This window comes from Suncus etruscus, chromosome 2 (assembly GCF_024139225.1).
Source record: "Suncus etruscus isolate mSunEtr1 chromosome 2, mSunEtr1.pri.cur, whole genome shotgun sequence".
NCBI classification, from domain to species: Eukaryota; Metazoa; Chordata; class Mammalia; order Eulipotyphla; family Soricidae; genus Suncus; species Suncus etruscus.
The window spans coordinates 141,298,712-141,324,288 of NC_064849.1; positions in this window are offsets into that span (position 1 = coordinate 141,298,712).

Here is a 25,577-nt window from a genome sequence, read left to right on the forward strand (position 1 = left end):
CTTCAAATTGTGTAACCCATGGTACCAATTTCAATGTGAAAATACTCTTCCCACAAATGGATGAAGCTACATTTTCATCATTCCCACTATTCAGCACTTCCTTCACAATGCATGCCTTTGATTCTTTAATTCCACTTCAAAGAAAGTGTCTTCAGTAGTTTTGAATGCTGTGTCTACTTCGCCCTCTATCTCCACACCTGTAGTAGTTTATGCTAACTTTTACTAATTGCCTATGGTTCAGAATTGAAGACAATGGATTTTTCCAGTGGACTGCCTAAATTCATATCTTCATACTGTCTTTAGTTAACCACTTAACAGTATATAATTTTGAACTATCATTTTCCTCATCTGTCAAAGGAAAATTATAACAATGATACTTCAGTCACAGAAATGTTCTAAGCAATACTTGAAACAATTCACTTAAAATGCCCATTTTAAATGATTACAGTGTTTTTTTTATTTCAAAAATAAATTTTTAATTTAAATTTTATTAACTCTGATTTTTTTGCTCTTCCAGCTTTTTTGATACAGTCTATAAAAAGCAGTTGGCAGGAAGGTTACACTGGTAAAGGTGGATGTACTTTTTTATAACTGATACCTAACTACAAATATGTTTGTAATCATGAGTTTAAATAAAGCTATTATTAAAAAAATAAGTTGATCTTATCTTAAAATAATCAAATCTTCAAAAATATTTTGTAACCTGAAAATACAGTAGAAATAAAAAAATCATAAATTATTTGATTTTGCATGCATGGTGTTTCAGCTGCACTGTTCTTGGAGACAAGTTGGTGGGTATAGAGAAAGCTTTATTAGCCCAAAGTAGAGATACTTGAAAATGATAGACTTTTGTCCTATAGAACCATCTCACCACATGCTCAGAAAAAGCATAGAGGAAAAAAATGGAGGAAAATAACTAGGAGGCTAATTTCTTGCAAGGACAGGTTGCAGACTATTGGGCGGCAGCTTGGTTGGTAAAAAAAAAACTTCTCTGGTAAAATGATCCTCAAGTAAAATTGTAATCTTGTATAATTTGGGGACAAAAAAAGTAAATGGAAAACATTATTTTGGTTTTGTTGTTGTTGTTGTTGTTGTTGTTTCAGAGTCAAATTCAGAGTTGTTAAGTGCTTACTCTTTGCTCTGTGCACAGGGTTCAACTCTGGTCTGACTTGAGAACAATGTAAGGCCCCTGGTATGGAATCCAGAATGTCTACTTGCATGGTGAGTGCCCCATCATCTGTACTTTCTTCAGGCCCAAGAAACATTCTTTAATATACTTAAAAACCCCTAGTTAGAAAAGTTTGCTTACTTTTGCTTCTGAATTCTGTTTATTTCTTTCAAACTTGTTTCAGTTTAACAAATGAATTTCTCTTAATTTTAGTCTTAATACCATACATTTCAAATAGTTATCTGATTAATCATTAAAATAAGTGTTCAAAATATTTTAACTTGATGCCATGGATGTTATGTTTAATCTAAATAATAATGACTACTGAATATTAATAAAGAAACTATATGTTTGATGTAAATTTTATATCCAGATGTCCTAATTAAGATATTATCAAAATATACAAACACATTAAGCATACCTCTAAAAAATTCTGTAGGTTTCTTAATATTCCTTAGAATTTTTGGATCTCAGAGGAAGAAAAAAATTGCTTTTAGCTGGTGAAAATTTAAAGTAATCTGTTCTTTCTTAGATAAAGCAGATTCTTTCTAAAAGCCTAATCAAAGTATATGAGCTTGTCTGTTACTTCTAACCAGGCAGATGTTAATTAAGCTCTCTCTATGTCTCTCTGTTGCCATTGATATCTTGTCTATGATGTTTTGAAGAAATTTCACAGGGGTGATTTTAGGGTTAAAGAATTCTGTCAGATACCCAGGTATTCTGAAGTGTACTTTGTAGTTTGTTTTTATATCTTTAAAAGAAAATGAACATGTGCTTATGTATCTGCTAGATATGCTAAGTAACACATGAATATGGAGAACATTGGAAAACTAAAGTTACCCTATTGTGTAAGTTTGAAATAGATAAAATAATAAGCAGTCGCTTTAAGCCTTAAAAGGTCATTTGCAATTCGTATTAAAGCCCATATCTCTGTTGTAGGCATTTTAAAAGGTTGTGTTCATCAGAGTAGAAAACGAAATTGCCTTAAACTAAATATGGTTTTACTACAACTGTCTGGGATAAAAATATGAAATTGGATTCTTAGATTCAGTATATTCTGCATTTGATCATTATTTACAGCCCTGCTGGCTCTTTCAAAAGTACATAGGGATTCTATGTTTAAATAATCAAGAATCCCCAAAATAATATGTTATGACAAGAAAAGTCATGGTGAATAGTTTTAATGTCTAATGAGACATGTCTTTAATCTCTTTTATAAGTTATTTGTTTCAATATGAGATAATAAAAATATCCTTTTAGCAAATCTTTGGCTTAGATATACCTATAGGAAACATTCTTTAAGAAATAAATAATAAAAATAAAATGCTAAAATTTATATCTTCCTAACTTAAAATTTAATTTTTATGCAAGTCTTTTAGTGAGCTATTTCAAATGTAATAAAATCTGGCAAGTAACTGTAGTAGAATAAAATACATGTCAAATTTAATTGTCTTCAGTAATTCAGTTTTATTAATTTATAATTTAATTATACTTTATACTTAGGGAATATTTAATTTCCATATACAATGCCAAAATTATGTGTTCTCAAATAATTTTCTGATAAGCCTATTTTGAAAGTCAGGAACTAGATAAATTAATAGATATTTATTTAATACAAATAGATTAAATAGAAAGATTTTTAATGTCATACAGTATTTTATCTTAAACAATGATATGAACTTATCAATATAATTTCCTTTAATATATTTGCTAAAAAAGAAAGTTTAAAAATCATTATTAACAATATTTTAAATCAGAATATAAATCAAGCAATAAAGCACCATTTTGTTCAATTATCCTGCTATCTAAATTAGTTTTTATATGCTTGATATTTAATATCTATTTATTGTGAGATTATTTATTAAGAAATTGTTATTTGTAAGATTGCCAACTTTCTTTGATAACTTTTTATTTTGTGTGGGCTGCTAGCCAAGGTACTTAAGATCAGACAGACTGGAATAGCCTATGAGCCATCCTCTGGTAATGTGAATGAATTGGGTTCAGGGCATGTGGTGAGTAAGATTACTCTTGGGCCCTGTATATGCAAGATCTATCACTTGAGTCATCAATACCAACATCTTTATTAATAAAAACACCGATAAAATGACTTCATTTTTTGTAGACAATAAGAGAAAGTCTAGTTCACTTACATTTGAAGAAACATTCTGTGATTGTAAGAAACTAAAATATTTAATAATAATGTGACATTTCATCTTATTCTATGAATAAATTGTACCAAGCACTTTATAACTTGCAAATAATGTAGTAGAAGGTGTAAGCCATGAAATTCCATACTGCAGAGAAAAATATAATGGAAATTTACTATCTGAAAAGTATTCTAGGGGCCGGAGAGATAGCATGGAGGTAAGGCATTTGCCTCTCATGCAGAAGGTCATAGGTTCGAATCCCGGCGTCCCATATGGTTCCCCATGCTTGCTAGGAGCAACTTCTGAGCATGGAGCCAGGAGTAACCCCTGAGCAACTGCCGGGTGAGACCCAAAAACCAAAAAAAAAAAAAAAAAAAAAAGAAAGTATTCTAGTATTTAGTTGTTCTTTTAAAAACTTGTTTCCAACTCCATCCTAGGATCTGTGGAAAAATCAAGATCACTAATTACAGAAGACTGACTATAACAACCACCATTGAGCAGAATTTTTCCTGAGACCATAACAAAAAACTCTACCCTAGACTTCATCCTAGGATCTGTACAAAAACCAAGATCTCTAATTACAGAGGACTGACTTTGACAACCAATACTGGGCAGAACATTTCCTGGGACCATAAAGAAAGACCTTGGGGTTTGACATTTAACATGTCTGGAGATTGTAGTCATTCTCTTGGCAATATGCTTCAAGGATGGACACACCCTTTATCTCTTAAGCTAAGGAAATTTCCTTTTTTATTCCCTCAATTCTTACTGTGTCTATGCCAAAAACGAAACAAAACAAAAAACAAACTTGCCACATCAGTCCTCCTTTCCCCTCTATTTTTTGGCTACACCTGGTGATTCTCAGTGGTTACTCCTGGCTATGTGCTCAGAAATCTCTTCTGTTTTTCTGAGAAATAAGCCCAATAAGTAGATTAACTCCATGGTCATTGATTATGAATAAGCAATTAATCACTAGAAAGTGGTTGGTTTTATGACAGGAACTTAGGAGTCACAAGTAAGACACATGTTTATATAAATGAAATCTTTTCTTCTAGCTCCATTTTGGAAGACAAGAACAGGGAAAAGCATTCACTATGTCATTGTTTAACCTTTAAAATAGAAACATTCATTTATAGCACATTTTTAACATATGTTCTTAATGTATATATATAAAATTATAAAAATAGGATTTATAGTCAGGTAGAATTAATTTAATTTTAAAAAATATATGAGAGAAATAACAAAAAGTTTAATAAATTTATTTTTAAAATAAAAATATAATTGACAGACTTGAGAAATCTCTAATTTCATTTTGTTTCGTTCTGAATTTAGGGCAACTGTTCTATTTCCTGAAAATAAATAACTTCTCTTTCTAATAATAATTCTCTTTTAGGCCTTATTTCTGTTTATCATATATCAAGTGAAACTTAACAGCACTTAAAACATTGATTTAAAACCATACTCTATAGGATGCAACCACAGCAAAACTCTCATGTATAAAACTATAGATTATAAATTATTCATATTAGGCATGCCCTGATGGCTGATTGCTAATCAAAAGCAATCAAAGATAAAATAAGCATTTGATATTAAAAATAGTAGAAGATGAATCTTGTAACTCTTATGCTATAATATTGTATTATTACATAGTTTTTCTTATTTTCCCTTTCTTTTCTCTACTCTTTTTTTCTCAATCTCTTCTTTTTTGTTTATTTTTCTTTTTCTAAAGATATAATGTTTTATTAAATGGCAAATGAAATCACCTGAATATTATTTCCTTTGAGGTTCTTTGATGTTTTCTGTTGTTTTTTTCCTGACAAAAATATGCCAAGAGTATGTATCAAAATAACCCAGGCAGTAGACATTGATCTGTAATGTTGATGGTTAATTAGCGGACAAGATAACACCAAGAAGCATGTAATTACTATGATCTGTGTAAAGTAAGTCCTTTGCTATGCTTCTGACCTATTATTTAAGCTACAGAATGTGGTTATAATGGGTGCAATGTGTACAGCTACGTTTCTAAGCTTAGTAATAAGTAGGCATCAGATTCAATTATTTTTGATTTTTCACAAACCGCACTGAGAGTATACATTTTAGCCAGTAACGTTCAGCTGAGTGATGTTTGTTTGGCGTATTAGAACTTCCACTGTGAAAAGATTTAGATTTTGCTTTTTCTCTGTTGAAAATAATGATAGCTATTGTCATCAAGATAATCTGTATGTGAAAGTATTTCAATTTTTCCCTTGGTTAAAGTTGTCATTAAACGCTTAGGCCATGTGGTCAAATTCCCAACTATGGTCAGTCATCCTTTATATCTTTAGAAAATATTAAATGCATGAAATGGAGAAAAATAGGCTGATCTGTTATTATATAGAAAATTCCTCTCTAGTTTATAATAAATAAATCAGTCTTTTCTTTTTTCCTCATTGAGTTTTCTCCTTCAAGTAGAAAAATTGTAGTTATATATAATTGTAGTTTTATATATAATATATAGCTGTAATTATTTACTATATATACATATATATGTATATATATATATATATATATATATATATATAAATAACTTGAGCCATATATTCTTGAGCCACTTCATGACATTATTAGAGTAAATGTTTAAACCAAAAATTATTCCTTTATTGGAAAGAACATTTTTGGGGGATATAAAATTTAGAAACCTCATGGTGAGTTCTAAAGATTGAATAAAATATGTTGATGATGAACTTGTTATTTTATTTCATTTTTTAGGGGGGTTTACGGGCCACACCCGTTTGATGCTCAGGGGTTACTCCTGGGTATGCACTCAGAAATTGCCCCTGGCTTGGGAGGACCATAAGGGATGCTGGGGGTGGGGGTGGCTCAAACCGCGGTCCTTTCTTGGCTAGCACTTGCAAGGCAGACAACTTACCTCTAGTGCCACCTCGCCGGCCCCATTTTCTTTTATCTTTTAAAACCACAATTCAATAGTTTGTTTGTTTGTTTATTGGTTCTTGGACCACACACGGTGATGCTCAGGGATTACTCTTGGCTATATGCTCAGATATTGCTCCTGGCTTGGAAGACCATCTGGAACAGCAGGGATCGAACCGAGGTCCATCCTAGGTTAGCGTGTGCAAGGCAAATGCCCCACCACTTGTACCACTGCTCTGGCCCCAACTCAATAATTTTAGAGTTGAAAAGTATATGATCTGTTTTTGAATATTAAAACAAATTTATTTGCAAGAATATAAGCTGTCTATGATCAAAATTACAAATCAAAATATTTGTGAAGAAATTGAGTTAGGAAGGCTTATAATAAAATAAAGCAATTAATATAGTTTCAATTTTAATATTTTTAAAACTATTTTTATTAAATAGTTTGAGAAACAGGGTAATATAATATAACTAAAAATAAGCAAATAGTAATTTAAAATCATAATGTAAATTTATATTAAATAAAGTTGGGCTCTGCTCTGTATATGGGAGAATAAAAATTAACATTTAATCTTCATAAAGGAAATTTAGCAGATTATGTTACATAATAGTTAAATGACAGAACCTGTATGAATGAAATAATTAAGTAGGAAAATTGAAAACAAATGATCAATCTAATGAGAGAACAACTGTTAAAGTAATCAAAACATACTATTTCTATTCTATTTTTAATCTAGAAATCAGTATTTTATAGAGTTTCCAAACACATTTTTAGTGGTTTTACTTAATGTTTTAACTTCAAAATAAGACACAATTATGGTAGGGCAAGAATTGAAAGAAAGAATTACATTGATTATAGTTAAAACCTATCAAGAGAGGTTTGAAATAGAGCCAGTGTAACAACTATGCATAAAATTCTGAATTTTCTGATTTTTAAGACATTTTATAACTTATTTTAGTAATAGTAGAAAAGACATTTTTATAGCTTAAAATGAGCAATCCCTTTTTGCAGATGATATGATGATATACATCAAAAACCCTAAAGAGTCCACAGTAAAAATCCTAGAAACAATTAACTATTACAGCAAAGTGGCTGGCTACAAAGTCAATACACAAAAGACAGTAGCATTTTTCTATACAAATAACGAAGCTGAGGAGAGAGAGGTTGAAAATACAATTCCATTTAAAATAGTTACAAAAAATATCAAGTACTTAGGAATCAACCTTACAAGGGAAGTGAAGAACCTATACCAGGGAAATTTCAAAACACTTCAGAAAGAAATTGAAGAGGATCTAAGGAAATAGAAGAACATCCCATGCTCATGGGTAGGTAGAGTCAACATAATCAAAATGACTATCCTACCCAAACTTCTATATAGATTCAATGCAATCCCCTTCCAAATCCAGGAGTCATTCTTTCAAGACTTAGAAAAATCAACCATAAAATTCATCTGGAACCACAAAAGACCCAGGATAGCCAAACAGATACTGAAAAACAAGAAGCTGGGTGGCATCTCTTTACATAACCCGAAGCTATACTATAAAGCCATAGTGATCAAAACAGCATGTCACTGGAACAAAAAAAGAGCCTCAGACCAGTGGGTTAGAACAGAATTTTCAGACATAAATCCCCAGATATACAGTCAATTAATATTTGATGATAGAGCCAAGAGCTTAAAATGGAACAAAGTAAGTCTCTTCAACAAATGGTGTTGGTACAACTGGAAAACCGTCTGTAAGAAACTGAAAATTGACCCATAACGCACCCCTATACAAAAGTCAACTCAAAATGGATTAAAGACCTTGAAATTAGATCAGAATCTATAAAGTTAATTGAGGAAAAAATAGGCAGAACACTTGAAGACCTGTATATTAAAAAAAAAGTCTTCGAGGATGGAACACCAATGGCAAGGATTTTAGCATCAAACATAAACAAATGGGATTACATCACACTAAGAAGCTTCTGCATGGTGAAGGAAACCCAACTTAAAACAAGAAGACAACTAACTGAATGGGAAAAATTTTTCGCACTCTATTATGCTGAGTGAAAAAAGTCAGAGAGAGAGAGAAAGAAAAACGTAAAATGGTCTCACTCATCTATGGGTTTTAAGAAAAATGAAAGACATTCTTGCAATAATAATTTTCAGACACAAAAGGAGAAGGGCTGGACGTTACAGCTCACCTCATGAAGCTCACCACAAACAGGGATGAGTTTAGTTAGAGAAATAGCTACATTTTGAACTATCCTAAAAATTAGAACTTAGGAGGGTTATAGAAAGCCTGTCTAGAGTACAGGCGGGGGTTGGGTGGGGAGGAGGGAGATTTGGGACATTGGTAATGGGAATGTTGAACTGGTGATTGGTGGTGTTTTTTACATGACTGAAACCCAAATACAATCACGTATGTAATCAAGGTGTTTAAATAATATATATAGATAGATAGATATAAAGATGAAGTTGAAGGTACTCAAATTACCTTATAAAGGAAAAAAGAGTGGTTTCAGACAATAAAATAATAAATTAGGTATTGTCTATTTTGCTACATATGTGCAACATGGATAAGTGATCACTATAAACAATTATATGTCATTATGTTTTATTATGTGTCAACAAAAACAACCGAGAAAAATAAATAACTTTCTAGAATCATACAATCTATCAAGAATAGATCATAAAATAAAAAATATGAACACAGCAAACTCAAGTAAGGATACCAAATCAGTAATCAAAGTTTCCCAACGAAGAAAACCCCAGGACATAGAAAGTTGGCTTTATGGTATATTTCTTCTAAATATTGAAAGAAAATTTAATGTCAATTGTTCTCTTAATCTTTTAAAGAATTTAAGAAGAGGAATGTTCATTTTCACATCTAATAAGGTCACCAATATCTTGAACCAAAGAAAATAAATACATATACCAATATCTATTAGGGACACAATATAAAAAAATTAATAAGATACTAATAAATTGGGGCTGGAGATATAACACAGTGGTAGGGCATTTGCCTTGTATTTGGCCAACCCAGGAGGGACTCAGTTTGATTCCCAGCATCCCATATGGTCTCCCAGCCTGCCAGGGGTGATTTCTGAGTACAGAGTCAGGAGTGGTTTCTGAGTGCCTCCGGTGGGGCCCAAAAACCAATCAATCAGTCAATAAAAAGTTTTTAAAAAATTTTTTTTTCACAATCAACACATCAGATAAAGGGTTGATAACCAGAATATTCAAAGCACTCAGAAAGCTGAGTCCCCCCAAAACCAAATAAAGCCATAGAAAAGTGGGGAGATGAAATGAATAGACACTTCTTCGAGGAAAACCGAAAGATGGCCAACTAACATATGAAAACATGCTCATCTTCACTCATCATTAGGGAAATCCAAATCAAGACAACAATGAGGTACCACCTTACATCAGTGAGGATGGCTCACATCAAAAATAATGGGAACAATCTGTGTTGGCGGGGATGTGGTATGAAAGGCACTCTCATCTACTTCTGGTGGGAATGCCCCCTAGTCCAACACCTATGGAGAAGAGTCTGGAGAGTGCTCAAGGAATTCAGAATTGAGCTGCCATTTGACCCAGCAATTGCTCTCCTAGGTATCTACCCCCAGGTCGGAAGGACATTCATCCCAAAGTATGTGTACACCCCACTATTTATCTCAGCACTCAGTAGAATAGCTATGTCTTGGAACCAACCTCGGTGTCCAACAACAGATGAGTGGATTATTAAGATGTGGTATCTATACACAATGGAAGTCAGAAATGATACAATCACAGTCTTTGCAGCAACGTGGATGGACCTAGAACATATTATGTTAAACGAAGCAAGCCAGAAGACGAAAGATAAACACAATATGATAGCACGATTCTGAATTACCCAGAATATACATCAGATATACAACCAATATCCTGTGATTAAATAACACGGTGTAACAGGATAGAAACCTCAAACACTGTAATAATCACCATATACTGGGGAGTAGAGCCCAAAACAAAGGGAAAAGAAACAACACAAAGCCCAACTACACATTATATCATAAAGAAAACAGCAACAGCAGAAACAGCAGCGTAGAGAGAACAGGTATGTAATTATCGTTTAACTACAAAGGCCCATAATAATTTACTAGGGATCTTATACAGGATTACAGGTAAAGATTATGGGAAATTACTGAGTCCAAAGGAAACACTTCAACATATTATATTTGAATGCCTTAACCTTACCACATTTAAAATAACCTCTCAGTTTTTCTGTCCATAGGGGTTCCTGGATACAAAGTGTGAACATCTTATGGTGGTACCTCGGCGCTCAGTCACACCATACACCTTACTCTCCTTGAATCATGAAAATGGCTGGATAAAACTCTTTAACACACCCTTTATCTCTAGATTATGCCTTCTTTTAGGACCTAAAGCACATGACCAGCCTGATCACTGAAGCAACAATCGTGACCTTCAGATTTTTTACCACGGGGCATCAAACACGTTCAACCAAACTAACATGCCCTTGCTCTTATACCCTCTCTTCTCAGTACTTTGTATTTTTGTTGCTGTTGTTGTTTAATTGTTGGTTTGTTTTGTTTTTCCTATTCTCTCTTCTTGTCTCCCTCTTCTTCCACCTTCTCTTCCTCACTATCATCAATTCAATCTATGTCAAATAAAAACCACATGGTTACATCCTCTATAGGAAAGAAAAGCTGACATATAGGGTGCTGTGGGCAATACTGCTAGGGTAAACACCCATATAGATAGACCTCACTAACACAATGGTCAGTACTCGAGACATAAAACCTATACATACCCAAAAGTTGATCTATTAGTTTCCTTTCCTTACAAGTACTATACTAGTACTCAGCGCACCTCTTGCCCTCCTCACCTCTCTACATTAATATATCTAAGCTAAATTCTATGTATTTATACATGGGCAGGAGCACACAGAGATAGGAATCCTCCTTAAGGGACAAACCTAAACCACAAACAACCCATACTTTTACCCTATATAACCCCTCTATATAATATTCCCTCTCCCTCCTCCAGAAATCTGACTATCCCTTCACCCCTCAATCCCATCCCTGATATCCCCACCAAATTATAACTCTTCACCCTCAGTTCTTAATCCATTAGGCATCAAGACCGACCTTCTACCCCCAACGAGCCAGTACTCACTACCCAAGTGAAGAGACTCCCACTCAAACTCTCACCTCATTCCTGGCAAGAAAATACAACCAACACCCCAACTGACCCATGCAGTGTGGCCCTCCTAATCACCTCTCCCTAATGTGGACTGTGGCTTGATACTGGAACTAGCTCCAAAGGACCCCCACAGCAAGAAATCTACCCAAGACCTCCCTGCCTGGACCCCACACCTCACAAGGAAATCTCAAAAAACAATGGGGAGGCCTATACTTTCATCATAAGTCTTACCCTGTTTCTCCCCAAATGTAATCTCCTCTATCATTTTCTCCCTTTTTCTTTTTTTTTATTCTTTTTTCTTTTACTTTTATTCTTGATCTTTTTTTGTTTGTTTTGTTTGTTTGTTTGTTTTGTTTTAGTTTCTGTTTTTTATTTGATTTGTTTTTTCTCCTTTTGGGTCACTGCTGGCGGCACTCAGAGGGTGCTCCTGGCTCTATGCTCGGAGATCGCCCCTGGTGGGCATGGGGGACCATATGGGATGCCTTGATCTGAGCTACTGTCCTTCAGGAAGGACAGATGCCTTGTCTTCATGCTATCTCTCCCAGCCCCACTTTATTCCTTTAATTACGTCTTTTATTTCATCTTTTTTTTAAAGCTTTTTTTTTTTTTTTAGATATGTGTGAGCTTACATATTCTTAGTTTTTGTCGGGTGTCTATTTTCTTCTCTCTCCACCCCCAAATCCACCAGCAATATAATGTAGCACCACTTCTTCCTACAAATACATATTAAACAAAGGGGAAATTTTATGTGTAAAAACAAGCTCTTATCTACTAGGGATAAGAACTCATACTTGTTTACAACACAGGGACATCTTCCACCCTGAATGTAGGTCATGTGGAAACAACTTAGACTCCAGGGAACTAGACACCGACTGTCCAGCCTTGAGTCCTGGATCCCAGGCATAGAAACTACAGAGTGCTCCACAATAGCCCCAGGAGCCAAATCCCCTCCAGGACATTCATAATGTTGCTCTGATGCCAAGATGTGCCAGTTTTAAATTGATAACCTGACAACGAGGAAATGGGAACAACTTGATCTAAAAGTAAGTTGTCCTTCCTCATCAGCCAACGATAAGACAAAATCAGAAAACATGTCACCCTTTGATCTGTGCAAAAGCCAAGATTGCTATATCCAGATGACTGATTGTTACAACCAAGACTGGACAGTACAACAGGGACCAACAAAAACAACAACAAAAACAACAAAAAGCTCTAGTCTAGCTTTTGGTTTACAATCTGTTCAACAAACAAGATCTCCAATTCCAGAGGTCTGACTGAGACAACCATGACTGAACGGGTCTTCTGGAAACATAACAAAAGACTAGGAGCAACATAATGACCAAGACCACCAACTACAGAAGATGGATTAAAACGACACTGAAGAAGCAGAACTGCTAGAACCACAAAGAAAGACATCATCATAAACTCCATTCCTTGAGCTGCACAGTCACCAAGATCTCTAGATAGAGGTCTGATTTTACCATCCAAGATGAAGCAGAAGTCTTCCATACACCACGAAAGCACCGAGGGGAGAGTAAATGATCATGCAAGGAGTCTATAGTTAATTCATGACAGTATACTTCAGAGGTGGAGAGACCCTGTATGTCCTAGGCCAAGGAGATTCCCTCTATAATATCTCCTCTAGTCACTGTGCCTATGCAGGGGTAAAAAGGAAAGGGAAAAAAAGGCACACACAAAAAAATGAGCAATCATGGGAGAGACTGTTCAAGTCCCCACCCTGAATAAGCCTTACCACTACAACCACCCTATACAGATGCCACTTTACCAATGACCCAATTTCACCAATTAACCACTGATCTTTGCAGAGACACCTAAACAATCCAAACTTCAGGTATCTTAGTATTTGGGTTCACATTACTGAGTCTTTGTCAGAGTGGGTGCTGGCACCCTTTCTTGATCTTCTGAAATGCCTTTAGAATGAAACCACCTCCCCCAAATGCCACAATATCAGCCACAGAGCTTGGAATTCCTAAACACTTGGTTATATGTCATCTCTGTATGGACATGCCCATTTAGAAGTCAATATAGAATCAGAGCCCCTTGAAGATGAGAGACAATCAAAACAAAACTAAACAAAACAAAACAGAAAGATAAACTAAAAACAAGTTACTTAGTAAGCCTTTTAACAATTATTTAATGACCTCAGTGCAAGATAAAATAATTTCTAAAAATTAACAAAAAAATCTTGCCTTTATCTATGCGTTAGATGGAACAATAGGGGTCATATATTAGTAAAAAAATAATTCAGAGAATAAACAAAATGATGTCACTTAGCATGGGCATATGAAGAACAAAGCAAGGGAATATACCATTTCTAATTAAAATAAATATTGGAACCTAAGAGAACCAAAGTGACCAAGTTGATATCAGGGGTTAAGATGACTGGGTTGATTAAGAAGGGTATGACTAGAAGTGATATAATGATGTAAAGGGGTGGGCAGTCTTTGATACTTCTAACGCTATATCAGCAAATACATAAAAACAATGTAAACCATGCGCTCATAAAAAAAACACAAAAACAAGACACATACAAAAACAAAAATAAATCACTTAAAATATATTTTGTCAAAAAATTAAGTGCCCACAAGCTATATCATATATTAAAAATTTATATTAGTTTGTATTCCTGGTTTACATGGACATTTAAACTTTTAAAATAATGTTTCATATAGACTCAAAATCAAAGGCTGGGGAAAAATCATCCAGCAGGACAACATCCTTAAAAAATCTGAAGTGGCCATATTAGTAGTTAGATGAAACAAGCCTTAGACTCAGAAACGTTGTAAGGGAACAAAGATTAATTTCATACTAATCAAAGGGATAAGTACAACAAGAAGAAATCATACTCCTAAACATATGTGCAGCCCAATGATAGGCCTGCACAATATTTTTAAGTATAACTGTTACAAACCTGAAAGGAGATATCAATAGCTAACACAATAATAGTGGGAGATCTCAACACTGCCCTAACACCCGCTTGATATGTCACCCAGGTTGAACCCAACAAAAACAAATTAGCTCTGAAAAGAGAAATGGAAGAAAGTGGACTAGAATATATATATATATATATATATATATAGATATATAGATATATATTTATAATATATATATATATAATAGAGAGAGAGAGAGGACACGTCCAGTCCCCAGAAAAATGGATACACATTCTTGTCCAATACACATGGGTCATTTTCCAGGATATATCCACTTGCTTCATAAAAAACATATCTCCAAAGTGTCAAGAGGACAGATATTATACAGGCTAACTTTTGCTGATCACAAGGCACCAAAATTATAAGTGAATTACAAAAAAAAACACAGAAGAAAACTTTAACACCTGGAATTCTAAACAGCTCACTACTGAACAACCAGTGGGTCAGAGGACAAAATTCAAAGAGGAAATCAAAACTTTCATAAAAATAAATTCCATGAAACATAAAACCTGGAAGAAGTGGATAAATTCTTGAACTGTTATAATCATCAAGGTTAAACCAGGATGATCTAGCATATCAATGCAGACCCATCACTATGAGGAAATAAAAATAGTCATGAGAAAGTCTTCCCCCAAAAAAAGCCCAGGTCCAGAGAGATTCACTAATGAATTCTTTTAAGAGGAACTTCTACCAATCCTTTTAGGCTCTTCCATAAAATTTATTTTCATGAAATTAAAAAATCAGGGATACTCCCAAATAGTTTTTACAAAGCTATCTCCTTGATAACCAAAACCAAACAGAGATACTGCAAAAAGAAGAAATAGAAAGAAAGATGGAAGAGAAAGAAAGAAAGATAAAAAAGAGAAAGAAGAAAGAGAAAGAAAGAAAGAAAGCAAGAAAGAAAGGGAAAGAAAGAAAGAGAAAGAAACGGAAATAAGAAAAGAAAGAAAGAAAGAAAGAAAGAAAGAAAAAGAAAAAAGAAAGAAAGAGAAAGAAAGAAAGAAAGAAAGAAAGAAAAAAAAGAGAAAGAAAGAAAGAAAGAAAGAGAAAGAAAGAGAAAGAAGAAAGAGAGAAAGAAAGAAAGAAAAGAAAAGAAAAGAAAAGAAAGAAAGAAAGAGAAAGAAAGAAGAAAAGAGAGAAAGAAAGAAAGAGAAGAGAAAGAAGAAAGAAGAAAGAAAAGAAAGAAAGAAAAAGAAAGAAAGAGAAGAAAAGAAGAGAAAGAAAGAAAGAAAGAAAGAAGAAAGAAGAGAAAGAAAAAAGAAAGAAAGAAAGAAAGAAAGAAGAAAGAAAGAAAGAAAGAAAGAAAAGAAAGAAAGAAAAGAAAGAAAAGAAAAGAAAGAAAGAAAGAAAGAAAGAAAGAAAGAAAGAAAGAAAGAAAGGAGAAAAGAAAGAAAGAAAGAAAGAAAGAAAGAAAGAAAGAAAGAAAGAAAGAAAAGAAAGAAAGAAAGAAAGAAAGAAAGAAAGAAAAAAGAAAGAAAGAAAGAAGAAAGCAAGTACAGACAATTATTACTGATGAACACAGATGCAAAGATCCTCAACAAAATTTTGGCAAATAGAATCCAATGCCTCATGAAGAGGTCATACACCAAGTCCAATTAATATTCATTCCAAGAATACAAGGATGTTTTAACATACATAAGGTCAATCAACATAATACACCATATCAACAAAAAGAAAAGTAAAAACCATATGACCATATCAATAGATGCAGAGAAAACATTTGATAAGGTCCAACACCCATTCTTGATAACAGCTCTTATCAAGATGGCAATGAAAGGAACTTTTCTCAATATAGTCAAGGCCATCTATCACAAGCCAAAGGTATATATTATCAATGGAGATAAACTAAAAGCCTTTCCTCTAATATCTGGTAAAAGACAAGGCTGCCCTCTCTCACCACTCCTATTCAACATAATGCTGGAATTTCTTGCCATAGTAATTAAGTAAGAAAAATATATCAAGGACAACAAGTAGGAAAGGTAGAATTCAAGCTCTCACTTGCCATAGCATACATAAACTTTTAGGGGAGCTCAGCCCACCAGATGTATCCTCAGATTTTCCTAGTGGGGAGAACTGACATATTTTCCATGGGGTTCCTCAAAAGGCCTGCCGTGAACACCATTTTCCCTTGCATGGATGGTTGAGGAATTTCCAAAGAGATGCTTGGCGTTACATTTTCGGTCATTATTTGGCTATCTCTCCTTTGTAAATCTCAGGCAAAATTGTGGCCTCTATCAATTAATTTGACTCAGAAATTCCAACACCAAAGATTACTAAGGTAACCCCTTTTCTGGATATTTTAGCCCTAAAAGCAAAGACAATATTTTTTTCTCTGTTTCAAATATGTCCTTGCAGCTGCAGTTTATGGTAATCAACGGCGAAGCCAGAAAGCAGACCCTGGGCTATTACTCTTCTTAGAAAAAAGGAACAACACCTAACCACATCTATGGGGATTTGACTCCTTCCTTTACTTGACCTCTAAAACAGTAGAGCCCAGCCAGTGAAGATCAAGTTCCTAGATATTTTCTACTTGCCAATAATCCCCAATTTTGCATTTGAAGTATTTTGCAAATAGCTGCCTGAGTTATAACCTTCTCCTTTGTAACTCTGAATCCTTATAGCTCACAGCCATAGCTTAAGCATGTTTACTGTTAAACTTTGTTTTGTGATTGTAGATACTCTTCTCTATACCTATGGCTGTTTGTTTTCCCTTATAAAGCCCCCTGCTTAAAAATTAAACTTGTCACACTCCTGCCAGAAGATGTGTTGACCCCACATACTTTGTGTGTTGTTTCATTATTTCATATTTCATATTCTGCTGCTTTTGTTACCCGTATTCCTCTCATAAAGAATTTGCTCCCCACTAGAGATGCTGAGATGCAAGGCCCCTGCAGCATTCACTGTGTGTAGATGATATTTAGAAAACCCTAAAAATTCTATCAAAAAGCTTCTAAAAACGATAGATTCATATAGCAAAATGGCAGGCTACAAAATTAACATTTAAAAATCAATAGACTTCTTAGATACCAATAATGTTAGAGAATAAATGGACATCTAAAAAACAACCCGGGCCTGAGCTATAGCACCATGGTAGGGCATTTGCCTTGCACATGGCAGATACAGGAAGGATCTGGTTCAATCCCTGGCACCTCATGAGCCGGGAGCGATTTCTGAGCACATAGCCAGGAGTAACCCCTGATTATCACTGGATGAGGCCCAAAAACAAACAAACAAAATTCACATTAGTGCCCCACAAATTTAAATATATTGGACTCAACTTAACTAAAGATGTGAAGGACTTATACAAAGAAATCTACAAAGAAATAAAGAAATAAAATAGGACACACAAAAATGGAGACACATACCCTGCCATGGATTGGCAGGATTAAACCATTAAAATGGCAATACTCCCCAAGGCATTGTACAGATTTAATGTGGTTTCTCTAAGGATATCCATGACATTCTTCAAAGAAGTGGATTAAACACTCCTGAAATTCACCTGGAACAATAGTCACCTGTGACTAACTAGAGCAGCCCTTGAAAAAAAAATATGGAAGACATTATTTTCCCAACTTTAAACTGTATTACAAAGCTATAGTCATTAAAACCACACAGTATTGGAATAAAGACAGACCCTCAGATCAGTGGAATATAATAGAGTATTCAGTGAATGCTACCCACATATTAAATCAATTAAATTTTGAGAAAGGGGCAAGAAATGCAAAATGGAACAAGGAAAGCTTAGTCAACAAATGGTGTTGGGACAACCGGTCAGCCACTTTCAAACAAATAAACTCAGATTTCCATCTAACATCCTGCACAAAGGTCAAATACAAATTAATTAAAGATCTTAATATCAGACATGAAACCATAAAGTATATAGAATAACACATAGATAAAAGACTCCATGACATTGAAATGAAAGGCATCTTTAAGGAAGAAACAGCACTTTCCAAACAAGTCTAAGCAGAGTTACACAAATGGAACTATTTTAAGCTGAGAAACTTCTGAACCTCAAAAGAAATAATGTCTAGTATACAAAAGTCAGCACAGAATGGGAGAAGCTATTCTCCAATACATATTAGATAAGGGGCTAATATCAAGGATATACAAGGTACTGACAGAACTTAACAAGAAAAAAAAATCTAACCCTATCAAAAAATGGGGAGAAAAAATGAACATATAATTTCTCAAAGAAGAAATACAAATGGTCAAAAGGCACATAAAAAATGATCCACATCACTAATCATCAGGGAGATTCAAATCAAAACAACAATGAGGTACCATCTCACGCTATAGAGACTGGCACACATCACAAAGAACAAGAATAATCAGTGCTAGAGGGCTTATGGGGAAAATGGAACTCTCATTCACTGCTGGTGGGAATGCCATCTAGTCCAGTCCTTATGGAAAAAATATGAAGATTCCTCAATAAACTGTAAATTGATCTCCCATTTGATCTAGCTACACCACTCCTACGTATATACCCTAGGAACTCAAAAATGCAATACAAAAATCCCTATCTCACATCTATCTTCATTGCAGTGCTATTTACAATACCCAGATGCTGGAAACAACCATGATGCCCTTCAATAGATGAATGGCTAAAGAAACTGTGGTACAATGCTTTGGGGAGTATTGCCATTTTGATAATGTTAATCCTGCCAATCCATGAGCAGACTATGTGCTTCCATTTCCACGTGTCCTCTCTTATTTCTTGGAGCAGAGTTTTATAGTTTTCTTTGTATAGGTCCTTCACATTTTTAGTCAAGTTGATTCTAAGATATTTGAGTTTGTGTGGCACTATTGTGAATGGGGACGTTTTCTTAATGTCCATTTCTTCCTTATTACTATTGGTGTATAGAAAGGCCTTTGATTTTTGTGTGTTAATTTGTAGCCTACCATCTTGCTATATGAGTCTATTGTTTCTAGAAGCTTTTTCGTAGAGACTTTAGGGTTTTCTAGGTAGAGTATCCTGTCATCTGCAAACAGCATTGTACATATTTAATGTGATCCCTCTAAAGATACCCATGACATTCTTAAGTGGATCAGGCACTTTTGAAAATCATTTGGAACAATAAACACCCTAGAATAGCTAAAGCAATCATTAGGAAAAAGAATATGGGAGGAATTACTTTCCCCAACTTTAAACTGTACTACAAAGCAATAGTTATCAAAACAGCATGGTATTGGAATAAAGACAGGCCCTCAGATAAGTGGAATAGGCTTGAATACTCAGAGAATGTTTCCCAGACATACAATAACCTAATTTTTGATAAAGGAGCAAGAAATCCTAAATGGAGCAAAGAAAGCCTCTTCAACAAGTGGTGTTGGCACAACTGGCTAGTCACTTGTAAAAAATTGAACTTAGACCCCCAGCTAACATCATGTATGAAGGTTAAATCTAAATGGATGAAAGACCTCGATATCAGACCCGAAACCACAAGATACATAGAATAACATGTAGGTAAAACACTCCAGGACATTGAGACTAAAGGCATCTTCAAAGAGGAAACTGCACTCTCCAAGCAAGTGAAAGCAGAGATTAACAGATGGGAATATATTAAACTGAGAAGCTTCTGCACCTCAAAAGAAATAGCGCCCAGGATACAAGAGCCACCCACTGAGAGGGAGAAACTATTCACCCAATACCCATCAGGCAAGGGGCTAATCTCCAAAATATACAAGGCACTGACAGAAATTTACAAGAAAAAAAACATCTAACCTCATCAAAAAATGGGAAGAAGAAATGGACAGACACTTTGACAAAGAAGAAATACAGATGGCCAAAAGACACATGAAAAAATGCTCCACATCACTAATCATCAGGGAGACGCAAATCAAAACAACTCTGAGGTACCACCTCACACCCCAGAGATTGGCACACATCACAAAGAATGAGAACAAGCAGTGTTGGCGGGGATGTGGAGAGAAAGAAACTGTTATCCACTGCTGGAGGGAATGCCGTCTAGTTCAACCTTTATGGGAAGTGATAAGGAGATTCTTCCAAACACTGGAAATCAAGCTCCCATACGACCCAGCTATACCACTCCTAGGAATATATCCTAGGAACAAAAAAATACAAGACAAAAATCCCTTCCTTAAACCTATATTCATTGCAGCACTATTTACCATAGCAAGACTCTGGAAACAACCAAGATGCCCTTTATCAGACGAATGGCTAAAGAAACGTGGTACATATACACAATGGAATATTATACAGCTGTCAGGAGAGATAAAGTCATAAAATTTTCCTATACATGGATGTACATGGAATCTATTATGCTGAGTGAAATAAATCAGAGAGAGAGAAAGACGCAGAATGGTCTCACTCATCTACGGTTTTTTTAAGAAAAATGAAAGACATTCTTGCAATAATAACTTTCAGACACAAAAGAGAAAAGAGCTGGAAGTTAGAGCTCACCTCATGAGGCTCACCACAAAAAGGGATGAGTTTAGTTAGAGAAATAACTACGTTTTGAACTATCCTAATAAAGAGAATACGAGGGAAATAGAAAGCCTGTCTAGAGTACAGGCGGGGGTTGGGTGGGGAGGAGGGAGATTTGGGACATTGGTGATGGAAATGTTGCAAATGATGGAAATGGGTGGTGTTCTTTACATGACTGAAACCCAAACACAATCATGTATGTAATAAAGTTGTTTAAATAAAAAAAGAAACTGTGGTACATATACACAATGGAATATTATGCAGATGGCAGGAGAAAAGATATCATAAAATTTTCCAATACATGGATGTACATGGAATCTATTATGCTGAGTGAAATAATTCAGAGGCAGAGAGAGACACACAATAGTCTCACTCATATACGGGTTTTAAGAAAATAAAAGACATTGAAATAATTCCCAGAGATGAGGGCCAGATGGACCAACTCAAATTATGAAGCTCACAACAAAGTGTGGTGAGTGCAGTTAGAGAAATAACTATGCTGAAAACTATTATAACAATGTGATTGAGGGATATATAAAGCCTATATAAAATACAGTTTGGGGGTGGGTGAGGGAGGACATAGGGGCTTTGGTGATGGGAAGGTTTCACTGGTGAATGTTTTTTTTTTTATGAATGAAACCCAACTACAATCATGTTTGAAATCACAGTGTTTAAATAAAGATATTATTAAAAGTAATTAATCAAATAAAATAATAATGCTTTCAGTGTTACTACAATTCAATTTTACATAGTATCATTTAATGCTGACATTTAACACATGATTCCTAATAATATAATTTTTTACAATTGTATGCATTACATTAATAACAGCATATAAGCTTATTACATAAATTGCAGAAGATTAAAGAAGTTAAAAAGAGAATTAAAAATTTAACCTACTTGAGAATATGCTTGGAAGAATGTGTCTCTGTATTAAGAGAGTAGGTTCAAATATAGAATGCAGAAAATGCAAAAATGATTGTAGAAATATAAATACAGAAAATATACGAATGAGAAAAGATACAGATTCCAGTTTTGTACCTTCTATAATTGGAAAAAGAATTCAAAAAATAGTCTTAGTTCAAAGTATGACAATGATTTTTTATATATGTACTCTCTGTAACACAGAGAATCAGTTTTGACTGGCATGAATAATTTGAATTATCTGCTTAAGGAACAAGTTGATCAATATTAGAAAAAAATTTAATAACTTAATTTAGAAGAATTCGATGCGGCCTCTGAAGTAGTTAATGGGGCATGACGCTATAAAGTTGAAAGTCATAATCTATGTATCGTTCTTACTCATGTAGTTTCCAGTTTACAGATTCCTAGTAAAATGAAAACTTTTTATTCTGGGTCACGCCCAGCGATGCTCAGGAATTACTCTTGGCTCTTCACTCAGAAATTACCTCTGGCAAACTTGGGGAACAATAGGGTATGCTAAAAATCAAACCTGGATTGGACTTATGTTATCGCCCCAGGCACAAAATGAAACTTTTTAATATTTTTTTGTATTCTAAAACTGAATTTCTAAGTTAAAATCTGCAAAATCACCTTAATAAAGCATATTGATATAAAGTAATAAAATATATTCAAAACACCTTTAGATATGGGATGCCTTTAGATATTTAGATATATGAGAATATGTCCCATAATTAATTTCTGTGTTCTGTATTGCATAATTTATAATTTTTTTTTAAAAAGTTAAATATAAAGGCATGTATTTGTTAATATGGAAGTTATCAAAATAAACTTAATTAAAGACCCACAATATTTATATATTTACTTAGGAATTTATTAAGTTTATACATGATCAATCCTTCATGTTACAAATATATAGCCATTTGATCTGATTAATAGAAAATAAAGAGATATGAAGTTCTATATTAAAATTTCAGATTACCGCTGGAGAGATAGCACAGCTATGTTTGCCTTGCAAGCAGCCAATCCAGGACCCAAGGTGGCTGGTTCGAATCCTGGTGTCCCAGATGGTCCCCCGTGCCTGCCAGGACCTATTTCTGAACAGGTAGCCAGGAGGAACCCCTGAGCACTGCCGGGTGTGGTCCAAAAACCAAAAAAAGAAAAAAAATAAAATTTAAAATTACCATTTATTGGTTTTGTTATGTTATGAAGAGTTGACATATCTAATAATTCTTAAGTCAAGGCAGTTTAATGCGATTTAAAGCTAGAAATTTATGTTTTTTGAATATATATTTAGTTTGACAGTGAAAACTGCAGTAGAATCCACATATTTGAGTTTATCACAAGTACACTTAGCCTGAATAATCTCCACAATAAGAATGGATTTATAGAATAGATGTTATGTATCTCCTCTCTCCAATGACTAAGGTCATGATCATCCTTTATAACTAATCTAAAATATCACATTTTCTGTAAGCCTTAATATCTCAGTTTAATAATTCCTTCTCAGGGCTTTTATACATAACATTTTGTTAATTTCCTTTTACTTGCACACTCATTATTTTTAATCTAATATTTACTCTTTGCTGGGCAATTATTCTCATGGGAAGAGAACCATGCAATCAAATTTGATGTTATACAATCAATTGAAGTACAAAGGCCATAAACAGGTGTTAGGAAACTGATCATTTTGTCCCTCAAGAAGTATTTCCGTCAGAATAACGTTATATAAGAGGGCCTACAGTATCAGGGTCTTGAGTTAGGACACTTGTTTAAAAACCTCCCAAAATTCTCTTAACTTAAAACCAAGATACAATTTTTCTGTTACTGTATTGCTTTGAGACTGAGTCAGCTTTACATGTTATGCTGAATATTTTAAGCTTCATTCATGAGAATAATGTATTTATTCTTATCAACTCAAAATGATGATTTAATAATGCATTTTTGTTTCTAGAAGTTTTGATTATAGGAGAATGTAAAGTAAGTGAAAAGTTATTATAGATTGTTCTGATTATTTTTATTTTTTCAAAAAGTGATAAAAAAGACATCTCTGGTAGGGAATAATCAGAATCACAGAGAGTGGATTGCATCCAGATCTATGAAGAGATGAATATTAGGCACAGAAATGTGATAATGGGGTCTGCTCATATTTTAATAATGCTTTGTACAAGTACAGCAAATCATAGGACAATATATTCTCTACTATATGATAAAATGCTATTTATAAATTTATATAATGAGGCTAGGGTAACCTGCAATTTACTTTTAATAATTTGTCACCAGTTGATATATAACAAAACTAGTTATAAATTACTATTATATTATAATATTACTATAATATAAATAACGAGTATAAATAAATACAGTTAAAATAACTGTATATTAATAACAAATTAAATTAAATTAATTATAATACATATAATTTACATACAATTATTTATTATGTATTAATTGCATATTAATACATAACTAATACATAAATATATAATCATACATAATATGTGAATATTATATAACTATATAACATATATAATATAATTGTGTATGATTAATATGTTAATTAATATGTTATTATATTAATATTAATGATATATAATACATATGACATTATATTAAATAAAATATTTATTTCTCATGATTCCATGAACTGTTGAAAGCTTGTCTTTCAACATGTGAACACATGTGAACATGTGTGGCAGTTTAAGTTATCTACTCACTGAGGTAACTTATGTTTACTCTAAATGTCCTCACATTCTCCAGAAGGCCAGACTTCTTTATTTGTTTGTTTGTTGTGTTTTTTAAAATCTTAGAGAAGCATTCCAAGAAGGCAAAATTTAAACCATGCTGCATTCTGGAGCTAAAACAGTGTTGTTTTTGCTACTTTCAGTTAGTCAAAGCAGGTCACAAAATACATTTAGATTTAAACAGTAGGAATGTTTACATCATTTCTTAATAAGGAAAGCTATACGTTAATGCTATTTTCAGTCTGCAATGGGAATTTTGTAGCACAAAGTGCTTTCCAAAATACATCATATTCTATCATGTTTGGCTGCTATTCATAGATTGAAATTAAAATCATTTTGTTCCTGTCATCATACTTAGTATTTTTCTAGGCTTTTTCTAGTGACTTGCAAAACAATGATAATCAATTAACACTGTCTTCTTTATAATTATGGTTATTCTGCTTCATATCCAAAAGTAAAATATGACAGTAAATTGCCCATTTTAAAATTTAATATTTTATATTAATAAAATAATATGTTCCTAAAACAGTTGTTGAAAAGATGATTTTCTTTTTCTTATCATTGTTCTAAAAAATCTAATGTAACAAACATAGGATATGTTTTAGTACATTTTTTCTACTTCAAGGAACTCCAAATACATTTTAAGTTCTATTAAATCATCTCATCACTAATTCTGTTATCTTTTCCATAAAAAGCAAATCAGTGACTGCAAACACTACCAAAAGGCAATTTACCGCAACAAATTTTTTTTAGGAGTACCCATATTTAGGCCTAAATCTAGCATTGTTTTTCAGGAAAATAAATTTAGTAGAAAAAAAATGCATGTTATTACCAAGTGTAGGGTTCAGATACAGGTCTCCTGATGAGGTCGATACAAGAGTGGGTAAGAGTTTCTTTCATCCTGTGACCTTGAGGCTGGACTCGGAAAAGAGGAAAGACTGTGAGCCACAGACCACTCATAGAGAAGCAATGTCAGATCAATGAACTTCTTTTATTGAAGGTAGGGACAAGGCTTTTAAGGGTAAAATTTAGGAGGGAAACAGAATGTGGGTAATACAGTTTAGTCATTACAACAACAAGATGGTATGCAGATACA